The sequence below is a fragment of the Sinohyriopsis cumingii genome, chromosome 19, assembly GCF_028554795.1.
Source record: "Sinohyriopsis cumingii isolate HCF-2022 chromosome 19, ASM2855479v2, whole genome shotgun sequence".
NCBI classification, from domain to species: domain Eukaryota; kingdom Metazoa; phylum Mollusca; class Bivalvia; order Unionida; family Unionidae; genus Sinohyriopsis; species Sinohyriopsis cumingii.
The window spans coordinates 27,368,295-27,385,154 of record NC_142979.1 but is presented as its reverse complement, the minus strand read 5'-3'; the positions used below and the strand labels follow the sequence as shown (position 1 = coordinate 27,385,154).

General features: G+C 34.0%; 1 long non-coding RNA gene across 1 annotated transcript in view; it reads right to left on the bottom strand.

Annotated features, from left to right (window-relative positions):
- Window positions 1–297: 297 nt before the first annotated feature.
- The window catches only part of LOC149775331 (uncharacterized), a 63,175-nt gene continuing 46,612 nt past the window's right edge, over window positions 298–16,860 (bottom strand). The window contains exon 2 of the long non-coding RNA XR_016416608.1: window positions 298–496. This is a non-coding gene — a long non-coding RNA (uncharacterized LOC149775331). The remainder of the gene's footprint in view (window positions 497–16,860) is intronic.

The following is a 16,860-nucleotide window of genomic DNA, read 5'->3' as shown; positions in this document are numbered from 1 at the left end:
CATTTCTGTTCGAGTTTTACGTAATTTCTCTAGGACACTAAATATGTTCTTGTTTGTTGAATCAGCGTTTTCTGTTTACTGGCTCTCTCTGATAAAAATATTGCCTGGGTGTCGGCATTCCATTCAAAGTTTGATGCTCATTATATCAGTAATGCAACTAGTAAATATTAGACTTCAGTGTCAACACTTATTTTTATCAGCAAGCTCTGTTATATCAACATGGCTTTTCTTAGTGATATTTCTGTTACGAGTCTATGTTCTTACAATAAGTAACAGAAAAGAGTGAAGACAGCAAGCTTTGTAAAATTTAACAAATAATTTATTTCCATAGAATACAAAGTAAAGCATGAGAAAAACATAACTTCAGTATTGCGAATTAATTCCAAAAATAATCCAAGGATTAAAGACAGAAGTCCTAATAATAGTACGTCCTGAATAAAACAGTTCAAGTCCCGAAGAGATCCAAAATTGAAGGTGATGACGTGTCTGTTTTAGCCTGAAAAGTACCGATGTGTTAACAGTCTCTTGTTGAATCAGATAAATATTATTCGTGGTTTGAATTCAGTATAAAATCCAATGAATGTCTTTATTCAAGAATTTTATCAGAGCACTTTTGTATTTCCAGAGAAAATAATCACTTGAATTCAATAATTTGAAGAAAATAAAATTCAGCCCAAACTGCTCACAACATAATATAACATAAAGTGCTAAATGTTAAAGCATGACTGGTAAAGATAAAATTCAGCCCAAACTGGTCACAACATAATACAACTTAAAGTGCTAAATGTTAAAGCACGACTGGTACAATCCTCACAGTCACAATATAATATAGTTCTTCGTTTGACCTCAGGTCACAATTAGCATTTTCTACAAGCAACTATTACTTAATGGAAGATAACCTTCTAGAATGATCTAATGAGCCATGTTTTTTTACAACACAATAAACTGCATAATTCACTTAGGAATCTACAAAACCCTGACCATGATCATCATTTTTACGCTTTCTTGTTTACCTGAATAATAATCCTCAAGCTCATACACGTAGAGAATAATGTAGCTATTATTAGTTGTTTACATAAATGAAATTTAAAAAAAGTAAAAAAGTCAATCAGGCCAAGCAGAAATGAACTCAGTTTTGGACAAGGTCAAGTCCAGCAAACAATGTTATATTACAATAACATGTAATGATTTTTTTAAAACTAACAGACAAACAATTAATTTAAATATACATACCATTTCTCAAATATGAAATTAAAATGAGTATGTGTATTAATGCATGATGAATGTATGTATGTATGCATGCATGTATGTTTATTACCCATGCATCATTTCTATAATACTAAAGCTGCCTTCTATAGAAAGGGCCTTGTTTCTAGTCCACACTCCACATTTGTTGCTGAATTTTAACAGTCTTAACTGACCCTATTTCAGTGCTCTGTTTTCTCCGGGACCACTTATCTCGCTGTCCCGAGACAATATCATTTTAGCGCGTGATGCTTTATCATTTTCGCACGTGATGCTTTGTAACCGGTCTACATGTTTTATATACATCAGTGTTTTTTTAACCCGTCAGCATGTTATACATCAGTGCCAATATGCATTTATGTTTCCCGCTATCATTAGAAAATCATTATGTTTAATAAATATTTCACCAAATGCAATATCACTCAAATGACACCTTTTATGATTCCGTCTTGGATATATATATATATATATATATATATATATATATATATATATATATATATATATATATATATATATATATGCTTATTAGTTTAGCTTTTATAGTTGTAGTAGTAGCAGTACTAGTTCTTCTTATTAATGGTGTAACTGTTGTTGTCATTGGTGTCATTATCCAGAGCCTACATGGGACGAGTAAAATTGAATGAATGAAAATTGCATGAATTCTAATTATGTTTACACTATTTACTCTGATTTACTCTGAGCAAGGAAAAATAGGTCATACAAAATCTAAACCAAAGTAGGTGCTGCCCTATGAAGTGCTTCCCTTACCTGTCTATCCAGGTGGGAAATAGAGCAATTTGTATCTTCGTACTGTTCCTGTTTTGAAAACCTAAGGACGACATTTTGGAATATTTCTTTATTTATATTTAAAAGATTTACCCAACAATGAGCAATTAGTGCGTACTGGTTCTACAGCAGATAAATAAAACACTTTTTAACAATAATTTACCTCTGTGACATTGAAGGACTGAAACCCTAACAAAGATGTTGATATATTGTAATTAAGACATATAAAACATACTGATATATTTTAATGAAACGATAACAGACATACTGATGCATTGCCATTAATGGAATAGAATATGTTATTGTAGTTATTCTGTCGTAATTATTTAAAACCTGTCACCGATTGGACCTTTACAGAATACCATATTGGTTGTTCTTTTATGAATCAGGTAAAAAAAAAATCTTACAATCTGTAATTGTTGAAGAGCTGGCTGTGACAGTGTGTTGAGCAACAAGCTGTTACAGAGTGCCGAGATACCTTGCAACCATCAGCTCAGCAGGAATTTCGTTTAAGGACCTTGACTTCAATGTGACAGTATATAATATGGGGCATTGAAGAAAAAATACTATCTACATTGAATTACTGTAATGAGTTCTGGCAAGAAAATGTGATGTATATTAGTGCAATACGGAATTTTCTTTCACATTCATTGACTATTCTCACTTTAATGACGACAATATGCGTTTTTGAACAATTTTATAACAGAACCGTGTGCTTTTCCCGATGCTATCAAAAGATTTTGGGGAAATAACAACTAGTCATTCCGTGTCCATTCTTGTATGCAAAATTTGACTCATTGTTTAGTATATTTGGCTCTTCGTTGCATACGAAAGAAACGTAGGATGGTAAGTAGTCTTTTTTATTGCCAAATTACTTATTTATCATTTTGTGAAGAAAACTTGATTTTGTTAATGAGAGTAACAAGGCTTTGACATTAAATGTTGGAGAACTGGACGCTTTTGTTTGTTGTTGTTGTTTTAAACTAAAAATAAAACTTTCTCCTGAATTTATACGCAACACTGGCAAAGTGGCATACATCTTGTCAATTTAAGTGCAGAATAAAAGCTTCTAAATTGAAATCTGTCTGATGTGATCTAATACAGTATAGAAATTATATTAACGTTCTAATATTATTTGATCCTTCGGAATTGGCTGCCAAAGTCATTTTGTGAGAAAGGAATTTCATTTGCAGGTTTTAGGTAAAACGTTTTGTGCTTGTTCATTTAAACAGGTGGTACTTTGTCTATCGAAATATTCGAGTTGGAATCTAAGATAATATAGAATTTTCTGGACGTTCATATAACTGAAGATGATCCCGCATCAGCGTCTGATTTCTTTTAAACATCGGAGTAATTCATTAACAACAATATTTTGGAACGTATGTCCCTCATTTGCTACTTGGAGCTGCCTCGGATTATGGTGAAATATTAAAGTGGTTAATTACCTGGTATCTTTGTTGTATTGCATTATACGTACAAATACTAGTTGTTGTTATACAAACACTAAAAAAACTGTTTATTCAAACTTGCCACTAAATGTCATTGCAAGAGTGGGGAATAACTAGATAGGAAGGTTAATCAGTTCTGGATGCATTTCGCAAGGTTAAAAATACTAAATTAATCTGCACTAACTGATGGCATACTTGTAAACTGCTGACCTCAATTAGCAATTTCGTCAGCTGACTGGTATTCGAAATGAAGATAGTTTGGCAACATTTGTGTCTTTTTCAAAGGGTATGTGGCTAGACTCATCAGGGCGAAGAAGTTTATGCTCTCAACTCATAACAACAAACGAAGGATGAAGGGAATGCAGCTGCATCAATGATGTCTCTGTGACGTTCCTGCACAAAAGGCAAACGATTCACTTGCTGCGCCACAACCGGTATACCGTTCTTTTGCACATAATAGTCTGTGTGATTTATTTGCAACAGTCTGTGTGATGTATTAGCATCAGTCTTATACAATTTATTTGCAGCACAACAGTCTGTATACGTTAATTTGCAGCACAATATTCTGTATACTGTTCGTTTTCAGCATCACAGTCTGAATACGATTTATTTTGCAGCATAACAGTCTGTAAACGATTTTTTTTGCAGCATAACAGTCTGTATGCGATTTATTTGCATCACAACAGTCTGTATACGATTTATTTGTAGCATAACTGTCTCAGTACGATTTATTTGCAGCACAACAGTCTGTATACGATTTATTTGCAGCACAACAGTCTGTATACGATTCATTTGCAACATGACAGTCTGTATAACGTTAATTTGCAGCATAACAGTCTGTATAACGTTCAGGTCCAGCACAACAATCTGTATACGATTTTTTTGCATCATAATAGTCTGTATACGATTTATTGGCAACGTAACAGTCTGTATAACGTTCATTTGCAGCATAACAGTCTGTATAACGTTCATTTGCAGCATAACAATCTGTGTACGATTTTTTGCATCATAACAGTCTGTATACGATTGTAATGCAGCATAACAGTCTGAATTCGATTTTTTTCAGCACAACTGTCTGTATACGATTTATTTGCAGCATACCAGTCTGTATACGATTTATTAGCAGCATAACAGCCTGTATACGATATATTTGCAGCACAACAGTCTGTATACCATTCTTTTGTGCCATAACAGCCTGAATACGAGTTATTTGCAGCTTAACAGCCTGTATATGATTTATTTGCAGCACAACAGTCTATATGATTTATTTGCTGCATAACAGTCTGTATACGATTTATTTGCATCATAACAGTCTGTATACGATTGTAATGCAGCATAACAGTCTGAATACGATTTTTTTCAGCACAACTGTCTGTATACGATTTATTTGCAGCATACCAGTCTGTATACGATTTATTTGCAGCATACCAGTCTGTATACGATTTATTAGCAGCATAACAGCCTGTATACGATTTATCTGCAGTACAACAGTCTGTATACCATTCTTTTGTGCCATAACAGCCTGAATACGAGTTATTTGCAACTTAACAGTCTGCATACGATTTATTTGCATCATAACAGTCTGCATACGATTTATTTGCAGCTTAACAGCCTGTATACGATTTATTTGCAGCTTAACAGCCTGTATACGATTTTCTTGCAGCACAACAGTCTATACGATTTATTTGCTGCATAACAGCCTGTATACGATTTATTTGCATCATACCAGTCTGTATACGATTGTTTTGCAGCATAACAGTCTGAATACGATTTTTTGACAGCACAGCAGTCTGTATACGATTTATTTGCAGCTTAACAGTCTGTATACGAGTTATTTGCAGCATAACAGTCTGTATAACGTTCATTTGCAGCATAACAGCCTGTATACGATTTATTTGCAGCATAACAGTCTGTATACGCTTTATTTACAGTATACCAGTCTGTATACGATTTATTTGCAGCATAACAGCTGTATACGATTTATTTACAGCACAACAGTCTGTATTCGATTTATTTGCAGCACAACAGTCTGTATACGATTTATTTGCATCATAACAGCCTGTATACGCTTTATTTGCAGCACAACAATCTGCATTCGATTTATTTGCAGCACAACAGTCTGTATACCGTTCTTTTGTGCCATAACAGCCTGAATATGATTTATTTGCAGCTTAACAGTCTGTGTACGATTTATTTGCAACACAACAGTCTGTATACGATTTATTTGAAGCATAACAGTCTGTATACGATTTATTTGCAGCTTAACAGCCTGTATACGATTTATTTGCAGCACAACAGTCTATACGATTTATTTGCTGCATAACAGTCTGTATACGATTTATTTGCAGCATAAAAACCTGTATACGATTTATTTGCAGCTCAGCAGCCTGTATACGATTTATTTGCAACACAACAGTCTTTATTCGATTTATTTGCAGCACAACAGTCTGTATACGATTTATTTGCAGCATAAAAATCTGTATACGATTTATTTGCAGCATAACAGCCTGTATACGATTTATCTGCAGCATAACAGTCTGATACGATTTATTTGCAGCATAACAATCTGTATACGATTTATTTGCTGCATAACAGCCTGTATACGATTTATTTGCTGCTTAACAGTCTGTATAAGATTTATTTGCAGCACAACAGTCTGTATTCGATTTATTTGCTGCACAACAGTTAGTATACTGTTCTTTTGCAGCATAACAGCCTTGATATGATTTATTTTCAGCTTAACAGTCTGTATACGATTTATTTGCAGCATAACAGCCTGTACACGATTTATTTGCAGCTCAACAGCATGTATACGATTTATTTGCAGCACAACGGTCTGTATGCGATTTATTTGCAGGACAACATTCTGTATACCATTTATTTGCAGCATAACAACCTGTATACGATTGATTTGCAGCATAACAATCTGGATACGATTTATTTGCAGCATAACAATCTGTATAGGATTTATTTGCAGCATAACAGCCTGTATACGATTTATTTGCAGCTTAACAGTCTGCATAGGATTTTTTTTGCAGCACAACAGTCTGTATTCGATTTATTTGTAGCACAACAATCTGTATACGATTGATTTGCAGCATAATAATCTGGATACGATTTATTTGCGGCATAACAGTGTGAATACGATCTATTTGCAGAATAACAATCTGTATACGATCTATTTGCAGCATAACAGCCTGTATACGATTTATTTGCAGCTTAACAGTCTACATAAGATTTTTTTGCAGCACAGCAGTCTGTATTCGATTTATTTACAGCACAACATTCTGTATACCGTTCCTTTGCAGCATAACAGCCTGTATACGATTTATTTGCAGCAGAACAGTCTGTATACGATTTATATGCAGCATAACATCCTGAATACGATTTATTTGCAGCTTAACAACCTGTACACGATGTATTTGCAGCACAACAGTCTATACGTTTTATTTGCAGCATAACAGTCTTAATACGATTTATTTGCAGCTTGACAGTCTATATACGATTTATTTGCAGCACAAGAGTCTATACGTTTTATTTGCATCATAACAATTAGTATGCGATTTATTTGCTGGATTACAGTCTTTATACCGTTCATTTGCAACATAACAGCCTGAATACGATTTATTTGCAGCATAACAGTCTGAATACGATTTATTCGCAGCATAACAATCTGTATACGATTTATTTGCATCATAACAATCTGTATACGATTTATTTGCTGCATTACAGTCTTTATACCGTTCATTTGCAACACAACAGTCTGAATACGATTTATTTGTAGCATAACAGTCTGAATAAGATATGTTTGCAGCATAACAGTCGGCATACGATTTATTTACAGCATAATAGCCTGTATAAGATTTATTTGCAGCTTAACAGTCTGTGTACGATTTATTTGCAGCACAACAGTCTGTATACCGTTCTTTTGCAGCATAAAAGCCTTATACGATTTACTTGCAGCTTAACAATCTGTATTCGATTTATTTGCAGCACAACAGTCTGTATACGATTTATTTGCAGCATAACAATCTGTATACGATTTACTTGCAGCATAACAGTCTGTATACCGTTCATTTACAACATAACAGTCTGAATACGAATTATTTTCAGCATAACAGTCTGTATACGATTTATTTTCATCATACCAGTCTGTGTACCATTTATTTGCATCGTAACAGTCTGTATACGATTTATTTGCAACATAACAATCTGTATACAATTTATTTGCAGCATTACAGTCTGTATACCATTCATTTGCAACATAACAGTCTGAATACGAATTTTTTGCAGCACAACAGTCTGTATACCGTTCATTTGCAGCATGGCAATCTGTATACGATTCATTTGCCTCATAAGAGTTTGTATACAATTTTTTTTGCAGCGTAACAGTCTGAATACGAGTTATTTGCAACACAACAGTCTGTATACGATTTATTTGCAGCACAACAGTCTGCATACCGTTCATTTGCAGCATAACAGTCTGTATACGATTTATTTGGAGCTTAAAAGTCTGTATACGATTTATTTGCAGCACAACAGTCTGCATACCGTTCATTTGCAGCATAACAGTCTGTATACGATTTATTTGGAGCTTAAAAGTCTGTATACGATTTATTTGCAGCACAACAGTCTGTATTCCATTTATTTGCAGCATGACAGTCTGTATACGATTTATGTTCATCATAACAGTCTATATACGATTTATTTGCAGCTTAACAGTCTGTATACGATTTATTTGCAACATAACAATCTGTATACGATTTATTTGCAACATAACAGTCTGTATACAATTTATTTGCAGCATTACAGTCTGTATACCATTCATTTGCAACATAACAGTCTGAATACAATTTATTTGCAGCATAACATTCTGTATTCGATTTATTTGCATCATAACAATTAGTATACGATTTGTTTGCTGCACTACAGTCTTTATACCGTTCATTTGCAACATATCAGATTGAATACGATTTTTTTGGCAGCATAACATTATGTATACGATTCATTTGCAGCATAACAATCTGTATACGATTTAATTGCATCATAACAGTCTGTATACGATTTATTTGCAGCATAACAATCTGTATACGATTTATTTGCAGCCTAACGGTCTTTATACCGTTTATTTGCAACATTATTTGCATCATAACAGTATGTATACCGTTCATTTGCAACATAACAGTCTGAATACGATTTATTTGCAGCCTAACAGTATGTATACCGTTCATTTGCAACATAACAGTCTGAATACGATTTGTTTGCAGCATAACAGTGTTTATACGATTTATTTGCAGTATAACAGTCTGTATACGATTTATTTGCAGTATAACAGTCTGTATACCGTTGTCGGCTCTTACTGATGGGTATGTGGCGGGTTTGTAGCTTCGAGGCAGTAAATGACTAGAAAGCTAGAATGTGTATTTAGTCAGTGTCAGTGATAGAGAGATGCACTTCATCCATGCGTCAAGTCTGAACATTGAAATAAGGTTAAATAAATCTTTATAAAATGTCACACTGTTAAATGTAAGAATTTAAAGTTACGAAAATAAAAGGACGAGTTCGATGTTTTTAAAATAAAAAGGCAAGTGACCGACCAATCTAAGTTGTTAAAATGAAACTGTAGTCCAGGTTACAGTTTCCCTTAAATTACCAGAAGTAGCCAGGCCCATCGTCATTTATCTGCTTTGTGAAAATATAGCGAACTCTAAAGTTTGGCTATTTTGTGTCTTTCACTCGTGTATTCACACTATACGGAACAAATTTATCCGTAAGACCTGTTCTTTCTGATCCACGCCAATCTAGATACAGGTATATTACACTCTCAAAACATGTAAAACTCAAAGGAGCATTATGGGAAGCGCTATTCTAAGCTTTGTGCAGTATAGATTTATAAAGGCCCCATGTTCTGAATAATTAATGACTTGCTTTAGCTGCATGGAGTCAGTTTTATCTGAACCATCAGATAAAAAAGCAATTAAACAAGACACTCAATTAGATTCAAGTTGTCAGAGCGTTATGAAGACTAGGTGTTCTGTATTGCTTCGAAATGCCACAGGGGGCACATACTGTATTGTAGTAATAAATGTGTAGCAATGTCAGATAGAATATATATATATATATATATATATATATATATATATATATATATATATATATATATATATATATATCATTAATATAGTACGAGATGTAAATATTTTTTATTAAAAGGAAGCACGGTTTGCCGAATTTCCCTTGATAACATTTTTTTATAACGTGTGGTTTAACAAAGATGCGGCGCATATACTCTACATTAATTTTATTAGTATCGCATAAAAACACACCGACTCGCATTTCCAAAAGAGTTAAGACTGACTACAAGCAATCGTGTTCTGAGTGAACACTTTACATCCCTGTCTAGTGCGACCTCTACAAAATGTAGTTCTGTACTTTTTGCTGCTATTCACAATTATCATCGTAAATTGGGAATTTGTATTTTTTGAGCTTTTATTGCCATTTATGTTGATGAAATAAATATAAGACAAATTATTGATTGTAAGGTTTTAGCTTGTGTATGAGAGGTTTATTGATACTACTGTTGCATGTATGGTATTTATCTAGATGGGTCCAGCTAATAGGACCAAAGCTCTTTGCTGTAAACAGGCTAAATACCTGGACTGGATATATCGAATAAAGACCAAAGCTCTATTACAATCGGTGTTTCGCCCTCGAACTTAAGGCTCATGACAGCTTGCGATAAACCTTCAAACAAACCACCAATGCTGAACTTAAAGTTGTAGCACATTTTAGTGTCACGACGTCACGAAATATCTTTGACATTGGTTCCTGCGAACTGAAGACAGTGTATTGTTTGCTGCCTCAAGCCCGACATTAATGGAAATGTGACAAATAATTTTAATGTACACTGTTATGGCATAAATGTTAGCTTAGTGTTACAAGATTTATATCCAATTGATGGACAACGAAGACAGTTTCGGTGGTTAAATTTCACAAAAGTTGTAAAATGGCCTCATATAAAACCAGGAATGTTTTTCTTTTTCTTGTTCATTGTTTACGTTATACCCCGCTCATTTTCAGGAGGGAATCAGGAATACGCCAGTATTGATTTTCAGTACCAAGATTATATCACTATTTTTGGTTCATCTTCACACAAACTCATGCAAAAACACATCAAACAATTCTGCCTGGCATGGACACTGAATTTGTTGGTGGTGGGACAGTATTTTTTAAAAAAGTGTCCTAAAATTGATATCAGCTGCACTTAAACCATGTCATATGCAGAAAGGCAATTATGAAACTAATGCCTTTTATCTGAACCGCATGAGCCTTTCTTGGACGTAGTTAAAGTGGTAAGGTTCATTAATATTTTGCATTGTTTTACGGATAAACTTCACTTTGATTACAAGTAGTTGTGTTGTCTGAACCTCTACCGAGAAGATCAGTTTTGCATTTAAGGAGATCCGAGTCTGTAGCAATGGCTGTGTAAGAGCTTCATATACGGTTTATATAAATACAGTACAGCATGGAGCTAGATACAAGCCTGTATCTTCGGTCTTCGAAAATAAACGTTTGTTATTATAATCAAATGATCGTAACAGTCATCATGCGCTTGAATCAGATCCCACTAACTGGTTCCCTAGATGGAAAATGTACGCAAGAGGTCTCCAATTGGAGCCCTAATTTAGTTCCTCATAAATGGACATCGCTGTCATTGCAACTTTCAGCGTAGGTGTACCGGTGATGAATTTATGCCTACTTATTCAATTTTCATTACCTGTTTTTTTTTTCTTTCTTCTCTTTTGATGAGTGTTTAGTGAGGCAAATAATGCAATTTATAATATCTGTCTGTCTGATATCCCATATTACCTAGGATTTATACGCATTTAATTTTGATACATTTGTATTTTCTTCCATTTCTTTCCTTTTTTACATTTCAGTATGCGCCAAATTTGTTCAAAGCCAAATGTTCTTGCGTAGAGTTTGAATCTCAAACAGATAAGTACAAGTTGATTTCATTTCCTTAAATAATACCGATTTCTTAAAGGATGATTAAAGCACAGATAATATAGAATCAAGTTGCATGACCTATGCCTTACGTATTGCTTGCAACTAGGTTTTCGTAATCTTACTTGACAGCTGTGTGCAGGTGTAACTACCTTGTACCATAGTTGAGCAAAAGAATATTTGTAAATCAAGTGAATCATGTGAAGTAATCTTTCTTGAAAGTTTTTACACACGTTTAAGACGCAAGCTTGAAAGCCCAACATATATTCAACAAAAGGACAATTAACACAGAGGGATTCACGGACATCCATCGTTATATTGTACAACATAATTTATCCATCCATCCATTCGCAGGCAGGAAGGCCCACGTACGCACACACGCAAGCACGCACGAACGCATACATACATACATACATACATACATACATACAAAGATACATACATACATACATACATACATACATACATACATACATACATACATACATACATACAAAGATACATACATGCATACATACATACATACATACATACATACATACATACATACATACATAGGGGCCCCGAGTGGCCGAGTGGTCTAAAGTGCTCACCGTTACGAATCACATCCATCTCACCCTGTCTGCGTGGTTCGAGTCTAGGATTCGGCCTATGTGGGTATGTGAGAAAGCTTCTCGTGGGTCGGTGGTTCTTTACGGGGTTTTCCCGGGTTCTTCCTCCACCATTAATTCTGGCCACAGGCCTACCTTGTGCTGAAAAATTGCGGTAAATCCAACAACATACATACATACATACATACATACGTACGTACGTACGTACGTACGTACATACATACATACATACATACATACATACATACATACATACATACATACGTACATCTCCAGCCACTCATCAAGTATTGCGAGAGAAAAAAATATTTACTTAGTGTACTGTCTCATTATGGTTTTAGTGGATATATAAATAAGCTGTTTTTTGAAACTTTGTGACGTCATGTGTGTTGGATGACACAAACAGAAATCTTAACCTATTTAAAGGTGTATTTAATTCAAAGAAAGATGTTAGTATTGTCATTATTTTTATAAAACGCCCAATACATTTAAACACTGCATAGAAAAGAAAATTTTAAATGTGCAAATCTTTTTTACAATCTTGAAAATCATCTCCATGAATAATACATTTACAAAATAATTACTGCAAATTAATTTATGTACGTATGAATTAAATAACAATGTACTAGCTGATAGTGCATAAAAAATTCACTTGTTGTATGGTAGGTATATAAAGCAACATCCCTGAAAAATGAAGGAAAACGTGGAATTTTGATGCAAAACATTGAAACATATTTCTTAAAATCATTTTAAAAAAACATTATTCAGTAGGTTTCGATGTTCGTAAATATGTAAATAGACATAAGTTTGTTAAAGTTTATAATGTACAAGCTGACTGATTGATATTACTTTGTCATTGATTTTGCTTATCAATAGGTTTGGCAGAATTAATATATTAAAATGTAGACCTAAATCCAATTTAACTGTCAAAAGTGAAAGGCTGACTCATTCAGTAATATATGGATTGTAATTTGTGGTACGTGCAGATTCAAATACTGTCAGTCGGCTGATCTAACTATACAAATTTCACGGACTTTGCTAACATAAGTTGGTGAGTAGTCAAGCAAGCGTGGAGTGGTGTAGCACCTTTAAATGGTGTTGATCGATGTCTAAGGGATGATTAACCTCGGTGTTATAGCCCGGATCGAGTGAATATTAAAATATGATATTAATAGATGGAATAAATAGAGATATGAACAGAAATATATCATAGAACATCACCAGCCCCTTTATTCGGAATATAACATTTACAATAATTAGATGAACGAAAAACAATTGAACAAAACCTATTGTATGATACACTTCTACTAGATATATAAGGTAATATAAAGTTCTAATAATGCAATTAGCAGTTCTGTTTACGGTAAATTTCATCATGAAATTGAGTAAGCATTTCGAACATAATTGTCCGGCATGCCTGCATAACCGATCTTGTTGCGGGTCAATCTCCAGTTTCAAAACAGGTTAAAAAGGATCAATGCAGACTAAATTTCTGTTCTGCATAACTTCCTGCAATGAACTAACATTCCAGAACTATTCACGCTTCAGAATACTGTATCAACTTCACAACATAAATGCTATTATGGTTTCAGGTCACATCCTTGCATTCCATGTCATATTTTTTTCACACTATCTCTTTCCATAAACATTAACAGATTACAGGAAACTAAATATATGACAGAACTAGATATCATCATTTGAATAGATAGCATAGTACACTCTCCCCTAATAGTAGTCAAGCTCTTGCATTGTTAACTGACTAATGTCGGAAACATGCGGCCGGCAATACTTTGCTCAGCTCTACATCCCGATTCATAGGTTTAAAAAAATCACATCGTAGTTATACAAATAGATTTTTAAAAAAAACTCACTTCTCGTCTTAACTACATTATTTGATAACTAATCATTCATAAACATCCTACAAACCTAATAAAATTAAAGTTTAAGCATACATGAATCATATGACATTTAAACGAATGAATTGAAACAATCATCTCAAGACTCATATCAATGAAAAATAGTCAATGACAATAAGACAGTGTACCATGCTTTGAAGTTCGCTTCTCTTTTTCCCTTTTTAGCAGAAACGTCTCTTGACACCCTTGGTGATGTGCCTCTCAAGACTTACAGTTACACGTTTCTTGCACAATCGTTACGAGGGTGCACTTCTTACTAACCCCGGGGCCAAGCCTTTTCACCTAACGCAAACCGGTTGACTAACTAGTTTTGCGGTGTTATATATTTATAAAAGACGAGATTTTGCCTAGGGAAACACACCCAGCAAACTAACTTGTCCCATCTGAATTAGGTATATCTAGCTGCAATTATTAACACACTCCCATCCAGAGTTGTAAAGTTTTACATTTTCCAGCTTCCCTTAATAAACCGATCTCTGCGAAGTTTCAACTTGTGTCAAATATGTCAGCAAGTACAAACGCTGTTTCTAAAAAATTAAAGTCCTTTGCATTTTCGATAAACAAAATCCGTACTTTACCCATTCACAAGTTTCGTCTTACACATTTATTAAACGGAACCTCGATAATAATCAACCAAATCTGTACTAGATGTAATAAAGAACGGGCATCCTCAGCATTCCATCGATTTGATTTGGTGCTAAATCAAATAAATTAATTTAATATTGCTATGTGTCACTGTGACGGAGTAAACGTTAAATATTTGGCGGATAGAACAAGCTAATCCTGACTGGCTAAGATAAACGAAAGTCAAAGTTATAAGTAATTTCCCTTGCGAAATTCGGCAGTCTATGTTTTTCTGCCGAAATGGAAGTCTGAGGGACTCCGAGGAAAATGACCGGTAAATTTTTCGCTAAATAAACCGTCCAAGGGACGGTGTTTGGAATAATTTGAGAGACCTGGAACCAGAGAGAAATTAAGCTGCATAGAAAGCGTGTGTCTTATAGGCACATCGGAATTGTCTTAATCGTATAGATAATACTCATCTAGTAATTATTTGTTGAATTTATTCGTTTTAAATTCGGACTTCAGTTTTCATTAGTATCAGACGTTAATCATGCATTCATTGTCTTGACTGTTATACGATTCATGTATTGTAAGAATGTCATATAATATTTCATTTATATGAATGTGTTCGGATTCAGTGGTTTGTGTGCAATAAAAATCATGCATTGTAGCAATTTCATGCATTACTCTGATACGAATGGTGAAAATAATTTATGTCCTAATTGATATGTCGCATGTATGAGAAGAATTGATATTACTATGTAGCAAGTAACGTAGTTAGGACAATTTTTAATTCATTTGTGTAATTAGGTAGTGAATTATCTTAACCGAGAAAATCGACGTGTGTTACACGCCATAGCGGGATATAAATGTTAATCTATGAGGTCATGTTATGTCATGGTTCCAGTTAGGAATGCGGGTATAGAGAGATATTCATTTTATGTGAATTATCAGTATCAGGTAGTGAACTGACTATATTGGCCTTGTTTGTTGAGTTATGTTAAAACGGAATCTGACTTAACATGAGTGGGAATATCTTTCGATGCCAGAAAAGAAAAAAGAAAGCCTGACAAATATTTAGCTCCGTGCCTCTGCTACACAGTGGGTAGGAGTGCAACCAACAACCAGGCTACAGCTGATGACTCAGAAAGGTGTGAGAGAGAGAGAGAGAGAGAGAGAGAGAGAGAGAGAGAGAAAGAGAAAGAGAAAGAGAGAGAGGGAGATCCGGGCAATAACATCTTGTATCTTATAATGTACACTTGGATATCTTGTAATGTACAGTTGGATATCTTGTAATGTACACTTGGATATCTTGTAATGTACACTTAGATATCTTGTACTGTACAGTTGGATATCTTGTAAGAATATGAAAAGTGTGGTGTTCCACCTTCTTCACTGTATAACTTTGGCATGAATATTTAAAATTGATGTGTTAACACATATACAATATGTCAATCTATCAATGAATGACGATTTATGATTTAATTGTTTATCCTTTTGTGGAGACCCTCTCTAAGGTCGTAATGGATGTTCCACGTTGTTGTGAATTCAATAGATTGATAGAAATGTACAAATTATTTCGCTGTAATACTCCAACATGTCTGGAATCATGAGAAGATTACTTTCTTTCAATTTAACTTAATATTCAGATCATAAAACTGAATTTAGAATAATCAATTTCTTCGCATGCCATATTTTTTGCTGTTAATTTACCCAATAAGTACTATAATGTAAAAGCTGTTTTAAGCTATGAGCCACGAATGCAGTGGTGGATATAAATAGAAGTTGCCATCCAGGTGTTTAATGAGGCTGGTTGATTTCGAGAAGCCAAATTTAACATAACAGGGAATTTGATAGCATATGCGTATCGATAACCTAGGATAGTACATTTTAATTCACAGGAGACAGATTATTATCTTTTGAAAATAAATGTTCGCATTTCGGTAAATGATTTGCTTAAAGATGCAAGGATCACGATTTGCAGAGACAAAATGGGTGGCGGAGACGATAAGATTAGAGCTTAAAGATGTGGAAAGCAATCGACATCATATTTTCTTGATGATACAATACTTAATCATCTAATTAATATAAACACTCTCTATATTGATACAATACTTAATCATCTAATTAATATAAACACTCTTTATTGAGACAATACTTAATCATCTAATTAATATAAACACTCTTTATTGATACAATACTTAATCATCTAATTAATATAAACACTCTTTATTGATACAATACTTAATCATCTAATTAATATAAACACTCTTTATTGAT